Source organism: Paramormyrops kingsleyae, chromosome 21 (genome assembly GCF_048594095.1).
Source record: "Paramormyrops kingsleyae isolate MSU_618 chromosome 21, PKINGS_0.4, whole genome shotgun sequence".
NCBI lineage: Eukaryota > Metazoa > Chordata > Actinopteri > Osteoglossiformes > Mormyridae > Paramormyrops > Paramormyrops kingsleyae.
In genome coordinates, this window is record NC_132817.1 from 16,676,749 (window position 1) to 16,693,229 (window position 16,481).

A 16,481-nucleotide genomic window follows, 5' to 3' on the forward strand; every position below is an offset into this window, starting at 1 on the left:
CATAGTAAGCATTTCCATAGGTGTCCTGGACCTTACGTTGAACTCCTCCAGTGGCACCCCTCATCACTGATGCCCCATCATAGGCCTGAGCAATCAGCTTCTTTTCTTGTCCCTCGGGAAGGATGGTGCGCAGCCTTTCCAATAAGGCACCAGCAATTGCATCCGCGTTGGCAACGGAGAGCTTAATAAACTCAAAAAAACGCTCCTGGACATTATGGGTGCTGTCAATTTATCTTAGTACCAGGACTAACTGATAGTGTGTGGAAATGTCAGTAGTTTCATCAGCTTGGATGGCTAAAAAGTCAGCTGTTTTTACTTCATCCAAGATTTTTTCTCTCAGAACTGCCAGCATACAGTCCAGTAACTCATTTTGTACCGTCTTTGAGGTGCCTCTAAAAACAGTTGCATTTTCAAGGTGATCGTTCAAGTCCCGGTCAATGGATGCCATCAAGTCGACTAAACCTCTGAAAATTCCGGGGTTTTCAGAAGTGTCCCTTTCATCATGTCCCCGCAATGCAAGTTCAAAAGCACCACAAAACTTAATACAGTCAATGAGTTTAGATAAAATATGACGATTCTTATCAACCTCTTCATTGTGCCTTCTTACCGCGACGCGGTGTCCTTCATCCAGCTGCGCTGCTATGCTAATTTTTCCTAGCACAGCTATCTTAATGCAATTTTCCATATGAACTTTTGATCGTTCATGCTTTTTTATGCGTTCGGAGAGGTGCTTCAAGTCGGTTTGTCCTGACTGTGTCCACGTTGAATCACATTTTTCACTTTTAAAAAGAATGCAGGGGAAACAGAAAAGTGCATTGGCTATTCCACAGCCTGTCAGCCACGACTTGCGCTCAAACCAACTCCTGCAAAAACTCCGGTTGTAGACCTTATTTTTCTCCTTGGTCTGCTGGTTAATGATAAGGTCAGGCTTGTCGGGTCCCAACTCCTTAACCCGGATTTTCTCCTCCATCGGCCTTTTTGTAAACGGGTATATTAATAAGGATCTCACTGAATTTGGTGGAAACTGCTCTTCGCTCGTTAAGTTCGCCATCATTACTCTGATTGACCGCGCCTCTCTGATTGACCGCGCCTCAAAAGAAAAAAGAAACTTAAATCTCGCGCTATTTTCTGCTGCTTGGGGCAGAATTTTCAGCGCCCCAAGACCATACAATTCTGAGAGACTGATTGGCCACATATTTATTAATTTACCCTAGCAACAGTACATGATGGGCTATTTGGCTGCACTCAGGGGCGCTTTTTCTCAGCGCCCCATGACAGAAACTCATTGGTGAATGAATGTCACTAGGTGGGAAATGTTGTATATGTTATTCATATCGCATGTAGGCACATACTGGTGGGTAAACCCAATTTAAAAACTTAATTTGTAAAAATATATTTTACATTTTTAGCCCATCTTATCAGGGAGGGCGGTGCCCCAGCGCCCCCTATGGGCCGGCCGCCACTGCATTCAACCCACTCATCAAAGTTAAGAATTTTTTTTTGCTTTACAGCCCATTGTACCATATACGACCCAGTAACAGTGACATTTAGTGATTACTGACTGAATTAACCAGATTTTTTTCCACATTAAATATGGCCCCCAGCGCATTTTGAGGTTCTTGCTGTACATGCTGCAAAGATTCACCTGTCAAGCTGTGAATAGGTAAGTGGCAGAAATTTTGCATCATCAGTTATAATGTTTAGATGTTATAGAACATGTACAGCTAGGTTTTGGATGTTTTGAAACTTATCTGGCAACTGTGATGATCATGTTCCATGTGCTCAACATCAGCCTCAGAGGGAATACAGGTGGTGCACCAGACCTTACAACCCACCACAAGTAAACTTTCTGTGTGTAGTACACCTTTTTACAGGTCTGTTCACTTGACCTGTTTCTTGATGGGTTGGCATGTTGAGGCATGTGTTTTATTGCCAGCACATGGTGAATGATGAAGAGGAAAACTCAATAAATGCATTTTGAAAATGAGAATGATGCAAAGATTTGGTTTTTCCTTCTTTTCTGTCCTTATTTCATAGGTGAAATTAACAAGTTGGAACAGCATGAACAGCCCAGCGGGTCGTACATGGCACATTCATAACATGGACTGGGAAGGGGTTATTTTTACAAAACACCCGTTTTTGAGTTCACTGGGTCTGTATGATCATTTTAGCCAATGGACATAGTTTTCCTATAATGATAAGGTGGTCTGGGTTCCTCAGGGTTAAATAGTAAGGCCTGTTGAACATTTTACCATTTACCAAAGTACAGACTTCTTTGTACATTCAGCCCCCTTGAGGCCAATGGTAGTAATGGGAAGAATATCCCAGTTTGGCCACTATTATTTTTCCTGTAAATATGTTGTGGTGTTGACACATTATCACTATATATAAGTATATTTGCTATTAAACAATGTGTATATATTGAAATCTATATGAATATTTTTTCATTTCAGAAAAAGACAATAATACGAATAATAATAAGAATGTGGCTTATTATTATTATTGTGTGCCTGTAATCAGAAGGTCGCTGGTTCAAACCCAGCCTCAGCATGTCTGCGGGTCCTTGAGCAAAGCCCTTAACCCCCAGCTCCCTGGGTGCCGCTATGGGTGGCTGCCCTTCGTGGACAACTTACTCTACAAAATATACAAGTTGAGGGAGGTGTAAAGACAATTACCCCACGGGGATCAATGAAGTATCGATTAAGCCAGGCAGCACTAAGTACTTCACATAACAACAGGCAGAACCAAAAGAAGAATAAAATAAATGAAACATTCAAATAAAAGAAAAAAATGGGAAGTATAAGGAAAAGAAAAGTAATCATTCTATAAACACATTAAGAAAGTAATAAGGAAACAAATACATTTGCAAAGGCTGATAAATAAAAGTATGTTTTTAAATGGCTACTGAGTCAGTTGATCTAATGCTTGGAGGTAAGCTGTTTCAACACCTTGGAGCCATCAAAGAAAATGCTTTATGGGTCGACAGCTGTGGTTGTTGATGCTGTCGTTGACGTTTCTGTTGTTGGCGCCATTGTGGCCACGGTTGTCATCATTGTGGATGTGGTTATTGTTGTGGTTGTTGATGTTGTCGATGACGTGGGAGCTGTTATGGATATGGTTATCGCTGTTCTGAGTGTCGTTGATGCTGTCCTTGATATCGTTGTTGGGGCCATTGTGGGTGTTGTGGTTGGGTTGACAGTTGTGGTTGTTGATACTGTCGTTGACATTGCCATTGTTAGGGCTTATGTGGTTATTGTCATTATGAGTGTCGTTGATGCTGTCATTAATGCCATTGTTGGGGCCATTGTGGATATGGTTGTTGTCATTGTGGGTGTCGTTGTTGATGGTGTTGATGTTGTCATTCTTGGGACATTGTGGAATTGGTTGTTGTGATTGGTGTGGTAGACGTGGTGGTTGAGATTGGTGTGGATGTGATCATTGTGAGTGTTGTTGTGGTTGGTTCGGTAGTGGTGCTGCTTGATGATGTTGATGACATTGTTCTTGGAGCCATTGTCGATGTGGTTGTCATATTGGTGGGTGTGGATGTTGATGGTGTCGTTGACATTTCAGTTGTTGGAGCCATTATGGATGTGGATTTCGTCATTATGGGTGCTGTTGATGGTGTCATTGACGGTGTCATTGTTGGGGCCATTGTGGATGTTGTGCTTGGGTTGATACTGTGGTTGACATTGCTGTTGTTGGGGCCTGTGGATTAATTATAGGTGTCATTGATGTTGTCGTTAATGTTGTTGTTGGAGCTATTCTGGATGTGGTTGTCAATGTTGTGGTTGGTAGGGTAGTGGTGGGTCTTGATGTTGTCATTAATGTTGTTGGGGCCATTGTGGATGGGGTTGTCGTCATTTTGGGTGTCATTGATGGCGTCCTTGACATTGTCATTGTTGGGGACATTGTGGATGTTGTCGTTGTGGTTGGGTTGACATTTGTGGTTATTGAAGCTATCGTTGACATTATTGATGTTGGTAACATTGTGGGTGTGGTTATCATTTTGGGTGTCGTTGTTGATGGTATCATTGACGGTGTCATTGTTGGGGCCATTGTGGGTGTGGTTGTTGTGGTTGGTATGCTAGAAGTCGTTGGGATAGGTGTGGATGTGGCTGTCATCGTTGTGGTTGTCGTGGTTGGTTTGGTAGGGGAGGTTGTTGAAGTTGTTGATGACGTTGTTGGAGCCATTGTGGATGTGGTTGTTGTCGTTGTGGGTGTCGTTGTTGATGCTATCGTTGATGATGTTGTTCTTGGGGCCGCTGTGTATGTGGTTGTCGTCGTTGTGGGTGTCGTTGATGCTGTCGTTGATGTTGTTGTTGTTGGGGCCGCTGTGGTTGTCGTCGTTGTGGGTGTTGGTGTTCTTGCTGTCGTTGATGATGTTGATGTTGGGGCCGCTGTGGATGTGGTAGTTGTCGTTGTTGATGCTGTTGTTGGGGCTGCTGTGGATGTGGTTGTCGTCGTTGTGGGTGTCGTTGTTGATGCCGTCGTTGAAGATGTTGTTGTTGCGGCCACTGTGGATGTGGTTGTCGTTGTTATGGGTGTGGTTGTTGATGCTGTCGTTGATGTTGTTGGGGCCGCTGTGGTTGTCGTCATTGTGGGTGTTGTTGTTGTTGCTGTCGTTGATGATGTTGTTGTTGGGGCCGCTGTGGATGTGGTAGTCATCGTTGTGGGTCTTGTTGTTGTTGCTGTCGTTGATGATGTTGTTGTTGGGGCTGCTGTGGATGTGGTTGTCGCAGTTGTGGGTGTCGTTGTTGATGCTGTAGTTGATGTTGTTGTTGTAGGGGCCGCTGTGGTTGTCGTCGTTGTGGGTGATGTTGTTGTTGCTGTCGTTGATGATGTTGATGTTGGGGCCACTGTGGATGCGGTAGTCATTGTGGGGGTCGTTGTTGCCGTCGTTGAAAATGTTGTTGTTGGGGCCGCTGTGGATGCGGGAGTCGTCGTTGTGGGTGTCGTTGTTGATGCCATCGTTGAAGATGTTGTTGTTGCGGCCGCTGTGGATGTGGTTGTCGTTGTTATGGGTGTCGTTGTTGATGCTGTCGTTGATATTGTTGGGGCCGCTGTGGTTGTCGTCGTTGTGGGTGTTGTTGTTGTTGCTGTCGTTGATGATGATGTTGTTGTTGGGGCTGCTGTGGATGTGGTTGTCGTCGTTGTGGGTGTCGTTGATGCTGTCGTTGATGTTGTTGTAGGGGCCGCTGTGGTTGTCGTCGTTGTGGGTGATGTTGTTGTTGCTGTCGTTGATGATGTTGATGTTGGGGACGCTGTGGATGTGGTAGTCGTCATTGTGGGTGTCATTGTAGTTGCTGTCGTTGATGATGTTGATGTTGGGGCCGCTGTGGATGTGGTAGTTGTCGTTGTTGATGCAGTTGTTGGGGCTGCTGTGGATGTGGTTGTCGTCGTTGTGGGTGTCGTTGTTGATGCCGTCGTTGAAGATGTTGTTGTTGCGGCCACTGTGGATGTGGTTGTCGTCATTGTGGGTGTTGTTGATGCTGTCGTTGATGTTGTTGTAGGGGCCGCTGTGGTTGTCGTCGTTGTGGGTGATGTTGTTGTTGCTGTCGTTGACGATGTTGATGTTGGGGCTGCTGTGGATGTGGTTGTCGTCATTGTGGGTGTCTTTGGTGATGCTGTCGTTGATGTTGTTGGGGCCGCTGTGGTTGTCGTCGTTGTGGGTGTTGTTGTTGTTGCTGTCGTTGTTGTTGTTTGGGCCGCTGTGGTTGTCGTCGTTGTGGGTGTTGTTGTTGTTGCTGTCGTTGAAGATGTTGTTGTTGGGGATGGTGTGGATGCGGTAGTCGTCATTGTGGGTGTTGTTGTTGCTGTCGTTGATGTTGTTTGGGCCGCTGTGGTTGTCGTCGTTGTGGGTGTCGTTGTTGATGCCGTCGTTGAAGATGTTGTTGTTGGGGCCTCTGTGGATGCGGTAGTCGTCGTTGTGGGTGTCGTTGTTGATGCCGTCGTTGAAGATGTTGTTGGGGCCTCTGTGGATGCGGTAGTCGTCGATGTGGGTGTCGTTGTTGATGCCGTCGTTGAAGATGTTGTTGTTGGGGCCTCTGTGGATGCGGTAGTCGTCGTTGTGGGTGTCGTTGTTGATGCCGTCGTTGAAGATGTTGTTGTTGGGGCCTCTGTGGATGCGGTAGTCGTCGTTGTGGGTGTCGTTGTTGATGCCGTCGTTGAAGAAGTTGTTGTTGGGGCCGCAGTGGATGCGGTAGTCGTCGTTGTGGGTGTCGTTGTTGATGCCGTCGTTGAAGAAGTTGTTGTTGGGGCCGCAGTGGATGCGGTAGTCGTCGTTGTGGGTGTCGTTGTTGATGCCGTCGTTGAAGATGTTGTTGTTGGGGCCTCAGTGGATGCTGTAGTCGTCGTTGTGGGTGTCGTTGTTGATGCCGTCGTTGAAGATGTTGTTGTTGGGGCCTCTGTGGATGCGGTAGTCGTCGTTGTGGGTGTCGTTGTTGATGCCGTCGTTGAAGATGTTGTTGTTGGGGCCTCTGTGGATGCGGTAGTCGTCGTTGTGGGTGTCGTTGTTGATGCCGCCGTTGAAGATGTTGTTGTTGGGGCCTCTGTGGATGCGGTAGTCGTCGATTTGGGTGTCGTTGTTGATGCCGCCGTTGAAGATGTTGTTGTTGGGGCCTCTGTGGATGCGGTAGTCGTCGATGTGGGTGTCGTTGTTGATGCCGCCGTTGAAGATGTTGTTGTTGGGGCCTCTGTGGATGCGGTAGTCGTCGATGTGGGTGTCGTTGTTGATGCCGCCGTTGAAGATGTTGTTGTTGGGGCCTCTGTGGATGCGGTAGTCGTCGATGTGGGTGTCGTTGTTGATGCCGCCGTTGAAGATGTTGTTGTTGGGGCCTCTGTGGATGCGGTAGTCGTCGATGTGGGTGTCGTTGTTGATGCCGCCGTTGAAGATGTTGTTGTTGGGGCCTCTGTGGATGCGGTAGTCGTCGTTGTGGGTGTCGTTGTTGATGCCGCCGTTGAAGATGTTGTTGTTGGGGCCTCTGTGGATGCGGTAGTCGTCGTTGTGGGTGTCGTTGTTGATGCCGCCGTTGAAGATGTTGTTGTTGGGGCCTCTGTGGATGCGGTAGTCGTCGTTGTGGGTGTCGTTGTTGATGCCGCCGTTGAAGATGTCGTTGTTGGGGCCTCAGTGGATGCTGTAGTCGTCGTTGTGGGTGTCGTTGTTGATGCCATCGTTGAAGATGTTGTTGGATGCGGTAGTCGTCGATGTGGGTGTCGTTGTTGATGCCGTCGTTGAAGATGTTGTTGTTGGGGCCTCTGTGGATGCTGTAGTCGTCGTTGTGGGTGTCGTTGTTGATGCCATCGTTGAAGATGTTGTTGTTGCGGCCGCTGTGGATGTGGTTGTCGTTGTTATGGGTGTCGTTGTTGATGCTGTCGTTGATATTGTTGGGGCCGCTGTGGTTGTCGTCGTTGTGGGTGTTGTTGTTGTTGCTGTCGTTGATGATGATGTTGTTGTTGGGGCTGCTGTGGATGTGGTTGTCGTCGTTGTGGGTGTCGTTGATGCTGTCGTTGATGTTGTTGTAGGGGCCGCTGTGGTTGTCGTCGTTGTGGGTGATGTTGTTGTTGCTGTCGTTGATGATGTTGATGTTGGGGACGCTGTGGATGTGGTAGTCGTCATTGTGGGTGTCATTGTAGTTGCTGTCGTTGATGATGTTGATGTTGGGGCCGCTGTGGATGTGGTAGTTGTCGTTGTTGATGCAGTTGTTGGGGCTGCTGTGGATGTGGTTGTCGTCGTTGTGGGTGTCGTTGTTGATGCCGTCGTTGAAGATGTTGTTGTTGCGGCCACTGTGGATGTGGTTGTCGTCATTGTGGGTGTTGTTGATGCTGTCGTTGATGTTGTTGTAGGGGCCGCTGTGGTTGTCGTCGTTGTGGGTGATGTTGTTGTTGCTGTCGTTGACGATGTTGATGTTGGGGCTGCTGTGGATGTGGTTGTCGTCATTGTGGGTGTCTTTGGTGATGCTGTCGTTGATGTTGTTGGGGCCGCTGTGGTTGTCGTCGTTGTGGGTGTTGTTGTTGTTGCTGTCGTTGTTGTTGTTTGGGCCGCTGTGGTTGTCGTCGTTGTGGGTGTTGTTGTTGTTGCTGTCGTTGAAGATGTTGTTGTTGGGGATGGTGTGGATGCGGTAGTCGTCATTGTGGGTGTTGTTGTTGCTGTCGTTGATGTTGTTTGGGCCGCTGTGGTTGTCGTCGTTGTGGGTGTCGTTGTTGATGCCGTCGTTGAAGATGTTGTTGTTGGGGCCTCTGTGGATGCGGTAGTCGTCGTTGTGGGTGTCGTTGTTGATGCCGTCGTTGAAGATGTTGTTGGGGCCTCTGTGGATGCGGTAGTCGTCGATGTGGGTGTCGTTGTTGATGCCGTCGTTGAAGATGTTGTTGTTGGGGCCTCTGTGGATGCGGTAGTCGTCGTTGTGGGTGTCGTTGTTGATGCCGTCGTTGAAGATGTTGTTGTTGGGGCCTCTGTGGATGCGGTAGTCGTCGTTGTGGGTGTCGTTGTTGATGCCGTCGTTGAAGAAGTTGTTGTTGGGGCCGCAGTGGATGCGGTAGTCGTCGTTGTGGGTGTCGTTGTTGATGCCGTCGTTGAAGAAGTTGTTGTTGGGGCCGCAGTGGATGCGGTAGTCGTCGTTGTGGGTGTCGTTGTTGATGCCGTCGTTGAAGATGTTGTTGTTGGGGCCTCAGTGGATGCTGTAGTCGTCGTTGTGGGTGTCGTTGTTGATGCCGTCGTTGAAGATGTTGTTGTTGGGGCCTCTGTGGATGCGGTAGTCGTCGTTGTGGGTGTCGTTGTTGATGCCGCCGTTGAAGATGTTGTTGTTGGGGCCTCTGTGGATGCGGTAGTCGTCGTTGTGGGTGTCGTTGTTGATGCCGCCGTTGAAGATGTTGTTGTTGGGGCCTCTGTGGATGCGGTAGTCGTCGATTTGGGTGTCGTTGTTGATGCCGCCGTTGAAGATGTTGTTGTTGGGGCCTCTGTGGATGCGGTAGTCGTCGATGTGGGTGTCGTTGTTGATGCCGCCGTTGAAGATGTTGTTGTTGGGGCCTCTGTGGATGCGGTAGTCGTCGATGTGGGTGTCGTTGTTGATGCCGCCGTTGAAGATGTTGTTGTTGGGGCCTCTGTGGATGCGGTAGTCGTCGATGTGGGTGTCGTTGTTGATGCCGCCGTTGAAGATGTTGTTGTTGGGGCCTCTGTGGATGCGGTAGTCGTCGATGTGGGTGTCGTTGTTGATGCCGCCGTTGAAGATGTTGTTGTTGGGGCCTCTGTGGATGCGGTAGTCGTCGTTGTGGGTGTCGTTGTTGATGCCGCCGTTGAAGATGTTGTTGTTGGGGCCTCTGTGGATGCGGTAGTCGTCGTTGTGGGTGTCGTTGTTGATGCCGCCGTTGAAGATGTTGTTGTTGGGGCCTCTGTGGATGCGGTAGTCGTCGTTGTGGGTGTCGTTGTTGATGCCGCCGTTGAAGATGTCGTTGTTGGGGCCTCAGTGGATGCTGTAGTCGTCGTTGTGGGTGTCGTTGTTGATGCCATCGTTGAAGATGTTGTTGGATGCGGTAGTCGTCGATGTGGGTGTCGTTGTTGATGCCGTCGTTGAAGATGTTGTTGTTGGGGCCTCTGTGGATGCTGTAGTCGTCGTTGTGGGTGTCGTTGTTGATGCCGTCGTTGAAGATGTTGTTGTTGCGGCCTCTGTGGATGCGGTAGTCGTCGTTGTGGGTGTCGTTGTTGATGCCGTCGTTGAAGATGTTGTTGTTGTGGTCTCAGTGGATGCGGTAGTCGTCGATGTAGGTGTCGTTGTTGATGCCGTCGTTGAAGATGTTGTTGTTGGGGCCTCTGTGGATGCGGTAGTCGTCGATGTGGGTGTCGTTGATGCCGTCGTTGAAGATGTTGTTGTTGGGGCCTCTGTGGATGCGGTAGTCGTCGATGTGGGTGTCGTTGTTGATGCCGTCGTTGAAGATGTTGTTTTTGGGGCCTCTGTGGATGCGGTAGTCGTCGATGTGGGTGTCGTTGTTGATGCCATCGTTGAAGATGTTGTTGGATGCGGTAGTCGTCGATGTGGGTGTCGTTGTTGATGCCGTCGTTGAAGATGTTGTTGTTGGGGCCTCTGTGGATGCTGTGGTCGTCGTTGTGGGTGTCGTTGTTGATGCCGTCGTTGAAGATGTTGTTGTTGCGGCCTCTGTGGATGCGGTAGTCGTCGTTGTGGGTGTCGTTGTTGATGCCGTCGTTGAAGATGTTGTTGTTGGGGCCTCTGTGGATGCGGTAGTCGTCGTTGTGGGTGTCGTTGTTGATGCCGTCGTTGAAGATGTTGTTGTTGGGGCCTCTGTGGATGCGGTAGTCGTCGTTGTGGGTGTCGTTGTTGATGCCGTCGTTGAAGATGTTGTTGTTGCGGCCTCTGTGGATGCGGTAGTCGTCGATGTGGGTGTCGTTGTTGATGCCGCCGTTGAAGATGTTGTTGTTGGGGCCTCTGTGGATGCGGTAGTCGTCGTTGTGGGTGTCGTTGTTGATGCCGCCGTTGAAGATGTTGTTGTTGGGGCCTCTGTGGATGCGGTAGTCGTCGTTGTTGATGCCGCCGTTGAAGATGTTGTTGTTGCGGCCTCTGTGGATGCGGTAGTCGTCGTTGTGGGTGTCGTTGTTGATGCCGCCGTTGAAGATGTTGTTGTTGCGGCCTCTGTGGATGCGGTAGTCGTCGTTGTGGGTGTCGTTGTTGATGCCGCCGTTGAAGATGTTGTTGTTGGGGCCTCTGTGAATGCGGTAGGTGTCGTTGTTGATGCCGTCGTTGAAGATGTTGTTGCGGCCTCTGTGGATGCGGTAGTCATCGATGTGGGTGTCGTTGTTGATGCCGTCGTTGAAGATGTTATTGTTGGGGCCTCTGTGGATGCGGTAGGTGTCGTTGTTGATGCCGTCGTTGAAGATGTTGTTGTTGTGGTCTCAGTGGATGCGGTAGTCGTCGATGTAGGTGTCGTTGTTGATGCCGTCGTTGAAGATGTTGTTGTTGGGGCCTCTGTGGATGCGGTAGTCGTCGATGTGGGTGTCGTTGATGCCGTCGTTGAAGATGTTGTTGTTGGGGCCTCTGTGGATGCGGTAGTCGTCGATGTGGGTGTCGTTGTTGATGCCGTCGTTGAAGATGTTGTTTTTGGGGCCTCTGTGGATGCGGTAGTCGTCGATGTGGGTGTCGATGTGGGTGTCGTTGTTGATGCCATCGTTGAAGATGTTGTTGGATGCGGTAGTCGTCGATGTGGGTGTCGTTGTTGATGCCGTCGTTGAAGATGTTGTTGGGGCCTCTGTGGATGCTGTAGTCGTCGTTGTGGGTGTCGTTGTTGATGCCGTCGTTGAAGATGTTGTTGTTGCGGCCTCTGTGGATGCGGTAGTCGTCGTTGTGGGTGTCGTTGTTGATGCCGTCGTTGAAGATGTTGTTGTTGGGGCCTCTGTGGATGCGGTAGTCGTCGTTGTGGGTGTCGTTGTTGATGCCGTCGTTGAAGATGTTGTTGTTGGGGCCTCTGTGGATGCGGTAGTCGTCGTTGTGGGTGTCGTTGTTGATGCCGTCGTTGAAGAAGTTGTTGTTGGGGCCGCAGTGGATGCGGTAGTCGTCGTTGTGGGTGTCGTTGTTGATGCCGTCGTTGAAGATGTTGTTGGGGCCTCAGTGGATGCTGTAGTCGTCGTTGTGGGTGTCGTTGTTGATGCCGTCGTTGAAGATGTTGTTGTTGGGGCCTCTGTGGATGCGGTAGTCGTCGTTGTGGGTGTCGTTGTTGATGCCGTCGTTGAAGATGTTGTTGTTGGGGCCTCTGTGGATGCGGTAGTCGTCGATGTGGGTGTCGTTGTTGATGCCGTCGTTGAAGATGTTATTGGGGCCTCTGTGGATGCGGTACTCGTCGATGTGGGTGTCGTTGTTGATGCCGTCGTTGAAGATGTTGTTGTTGGGGCCTCTGTGGATGCGGTAGTCGTCGATGTGGGTGTCGTTGTTGATGCCGTCGTTGAAGATGTTGTTGTTGGGGCCTCTGTGGATGCGGTAGGTGTCGTTGTTGATGCCGCCGTTGAAGATGTTGTTGGTGGGGCCTCTGTGAATGCGGTAGGTGTCGTTGTTGATGCCGTCGTTGAAGATGTTGTTGCGGCCTCTGTGGATGCGGTAGTCGTCGATGTGGGTGTCGTTGTTGATGCCGTCGTTGAAGATGTTATTGTTGGGGCCTCTGTGGATGCGGTAGGTGTCGTTGTTGATGCCGTCGTTGAAGATGTTGTTGTTGTGGTCTCAGTGGATGCGGTAGTCGTCGATGTAGGTGTCGTTGTTGATGCCGTCGTTGAAGATGTTGTTGTTGGGGCCTCTGTGGATGCGGTAGTCCTCGATGTGGGTGTCGTTGATGCCGTCGTTGAAGATGTTGTTGTTGGGGCCTCTGTGGATGCGGTAGTCGTCGATGTGGGTGTCGTTGTTGATGCCGTCGTTGAAGATGTTGTTTTTCGGGCCTCTGTGGATGCGGTAGTCGTCGATGTGGGTGTCGATGTGGGTGTCGTTGTTGATGCCATCGTTGAAGATGTTGTTGGATGCGGTAGTCGTCGATGTGGGTGTCGTTGTTGATGCCGCCGTTGAAGATGTTGTTGTTGGGGCCTCTGTGGATGCTGTAGTCGTCGTTGTGGGTGTCGTTGTTGATGCCGTCGTTGAAGATGTTGTTGTTGCGGCCTCTGTGGATGCGGTAGTCGTCGTTGTGGGTGTCGTTGTTGATGCCGCCGTTGAAGATGTTGTTGTTGGGGCCTCTGTGGATGCGGTAGTCGTCGTTGTGGGTGTCGTTGTTGATGCCGCCGTTGAAGATGTTGTTGTTGGGGCCTCTGTGGATGCGGTAGTCGTAGTTGTGGGTGTCGTTGTTGATGCCGCCGTTGAAGATGTTGTTGTTGGGGCCTCTGTGGATGCGGTAGTCGTCGTTGTGGGTGTCGTTGTTGATGCCGCCGTTGAAGATGTTGTTGTTGGGGCCTCTGTGGATGCGGTAGTCGTCGTTGTGGGTGTCGTTGTTGATGCCGTCGTTGAAGAAGTTGTTGTTGGGGCCGCAGTGGATGCGGTAGTCGTCGTTGTGGGTGTCGTTGTTGATGCCGTCGTTGAAGATGTTGTTGGGGCCTCAGTGGATGCTGTAGTCGTCGTTGTGGGTGTCGTTGTTGATGCCGTCGTTGAAGATGTTGTTGTTGGGGCCTCTGTGGATGCGGTAGTCGTCGTTGTGGGTGTCGTTGTTGATGCCGTCGTTGAAGATGTTGTTGTTGGGGCCTCTGTGGATGCGGTAGTCGTCGATGTGGGTGTCGTTGTTGATGCCGTCGTTGAAGATGTTATTGGGGCCTCTGTGGATGCGGTAGTCGTCAATGTGGGTGTCGTTGTTGATGCCGTCGTTGAAGATGTTGTTGTTGGGGCCTCTGTGGATGCGGTAGTCGTCGATGTGGGTGTCGTTGTTGATGCCGTCGTTGAAGATGTTGTTGTTGGGGCCTCTGTGGATGCGGTAGTCGTCGATGTGGGAGTCGTTGTTGATGCCGTCGTTGAAGATGTTATTGGGGCCTCTGTGGATGCTGTAGTCGTCGTTGTGGGTGTCGTTGTTGATGCTGTCGTTGAAGATGTTGTTGTTGGGGCCTCTGTGGATGCGGTAGTCGTCGTTGTGGGTGTCGTTGTTGATGCCGCCGTTGAAGATGTTGTTGTTGGGGCCTCTGTGGATGCGGTAGGTGTCGTTGTTGATGCCGTCGTTGAAGATGTTGTTGTTGGGGCTTCTGTGGATGCGGTAGTCGTCGAAGTGGGTGTCGTTGTTGATGCCGCCGTTGAAGATGTTGTTGTTGTGGCCTCTGTGGATGCGGTAGTCGTCGTTGTGGGTGTCGTTGTTGATGCCGCCGTTGAAGATGTTGTTGTTGGGGCCTCTGTGGATGCGGTAGGTGTCGTTGTTGATGCCGCCGTTGAAGATGTTGTTGGTGGGGCCTCTGTGAATGCGGTAGGTGTCGTTGTTGATGCCGTCGTTGAAGATGTTGTTGCGGCCTCTGTGGATGCGGTAGTCGTCGATGTGGGTGTCGTTGTTGATGCCGTCGTTGAAGATGTTATTGTTGGGGCCTCTGTGGATGCGGTAGGTGTCGTTGTTGATGCCGTCGTTGAAGATGTTGTTGTTGTGGTCTCAGTGGATGCGGTAGTCGTCGATGTAGGTGTCGTTGTTGATTCCGTCGTTGAAGATGTTGTTGTTGGGGCCTCTGTGGATGCGGTAGTCGTCGATGTGGGTGTCGTTGATGCCGTCGTTGAAGATGTTGCTGTTGGGGCCTCTGTGGATGCGGTAGTCGTCGATGTGGGTGTCGTTGTTGATGCCGTCGTTGAAGATGTTGTTTTTGGGGCCTCTGTGGATGCGGTAGTCGTCGATGTGGGTGTCGATGTGGGTGTCGTTGTTGATGCCATCGTTGAAGATGTTGTTGGATGCGGTAGTCGTCGTTGTGGGTGTCGTTGTTGATGCCGTCGTTGAAGATGTTGTTGTTGGGGCCTCTGTGGATGCGGTAGTCGTCGTTGTGGGTGTCGTTGTTGATGCCGTCGTTGAAGATGTTGTTGTTGCGGCCTCTGTGGATGCGGTAGTCGTCGATGTGGGTGTCGTTGTTGATGCCGCCGTTGAAGATGTTGTTGTTGGGGCCTCTGTGGATGCGGTAGTCGTCGTTGTGGGTGTCGTTGTTGATGCCGCCGTTGAAGATGTTGTTGTTGGGGCCTCTGTGGATGCGGTAGTCGTCGTTGTTGATGCCGCCGTTGAAGATGTTGTTGTTGCGGCCTCTGTGGATGCGGTAGTCGTCGTTGTGGGTGTCGTTGTTGATGCCGCCGTTGAAGATGTTGTTGTTGCGGCCTCTGTGGATGCGGTAGTCGTCGTTGTGGGTGTCGTTGTTGATGCCGCCGTTGAAGATGTTGTTGGGGCCTCTGTGAATGCGGTAGGTGTCGTTGTTGATGCCGTCGTTGAAGATGTTGTTGCGGCCTCTGTGGATGCGGTAGTCGTCGATGTGGGTGTCGTTGTTGATGCCGTCGTTGAAGATGTTATTGTTGGGGCCTCTGTGGATGCGGTAGGTGTCGTTGTTGATGCCGTCGTTGAAGATGTTGTTGTTGTGGTCTCAGTGGATGCGGTAGTCGTCGATGTAGGTGTCGTTGTTGATGCCGTCGTTGAAGATGTTGTTGTTGGGGCCTCTGTGGATGCGGTAGTCGTCGATGTGGGTGTCGTTGATGCCGTCGTTGAAGATGTTGTTGTTGGGGCCTCTGTGGATGCGGTAGTCGTCGATGTGGGTGTCGTTGTTGATGCCGTCGTTGAAGATGTTGTTTTTGGGGCCTCTGTGGATGCGGTAGTCGTCGATGTGGGTGTCGATGTGGGTGTCGTTGTTGATGCCATCGTTGAAGATGTTGTTGGATGCGGTAGTCGTCGATGTGGGTGTCGTTGTTGATGCCGTCGTTGAAGATGTTGTTGGGGCCTCTGTGGATGCTGTAGTCGTCGTTGTGGGTGTCGTTGTTGATGCCGTCGTTGAAGATGTTGTTGTTGGGGCCTCTGTGGATGCGGTAGTCGTCGTTGTGGGTGTCGTTGTTGATGCCGTCGTTGAAGATGTTGTTGTTGCGGCCTCTGTGGATGCGGTAGTCGTCGATGTGGGTGTCGTTGTTGATGCCGCCGTTGAAGATGTTGTTGTTGGGGCCTCTGTGGATGCGGTAGTCGTCGTTGTGGGTGTCGTTGTTGATGCCGCCGTTGAAGATGTTGTTGTTGGGGCCTCTGTGGATGCGGTAGTCGTCGTTGTTGATGCCGCCGTTGAAGATGTTGTTGTTGCGGCCTCTGTGGATGCGGTAGTCGTCGTTGTGGGTGTCGTTGTTGATGCCGCCGTTGAAGATGTTGTTGTTGCGGCCTCTGTGGATGCGGTAGTCGTCGTTGTGGGTGTCGTTGTTGATGCCGCCGTTGAAGATGTTGTTGTTGGGGCCTCTGTGAATGCGGTAGGTGTCGTTGTTGATGCCGTCGTTGAAGATGTTGTTGCGGCCTCTGTGGATGCGGTAGTCGTCGATGTGGGTGTCGTTGTTGATGCCGTCGTTGAAGATGTTATTGTTGGGGCCTCTGTGGATGCGGTAGGTGTCGTTGTTGATGCCGTCGTTGAAGATGTTGTTGTTGTGGTCTCAGTGGATGCGGTAGTCGTCGATGTAGGTGTCGTTGTTGATGCCGTCGTTGAAGATGTTGTTGTTGGGGCCTCTGTGGATGCGGTAGTCGTCGATGTGGGTGTCGTTGATGCCGTCGTTGAAGATGTTGTTGTTGGGGCCTCTGTGGATGCGGTAGTCGTCGATGTGGGTGTCGTTGTTGATGCCGTCGTTGAAGATGTTGTTTTTGGGGCCTCTGTGGATGCGGTAGTCGTCGATGTGGGTGTCGATGTGGGTGTCGTTGTTGATGCCATCGTTGAAGATGTTGTTGGATGCGGTAGTCGTCGATGTGGGTGTCGTTGTTGATGCCGTCGTTGAAGATGTTGTTGTTGCGGCCTCTGTGGATGCTGTAGTCGTCGTTGTGGGTGTCGTTGTTGA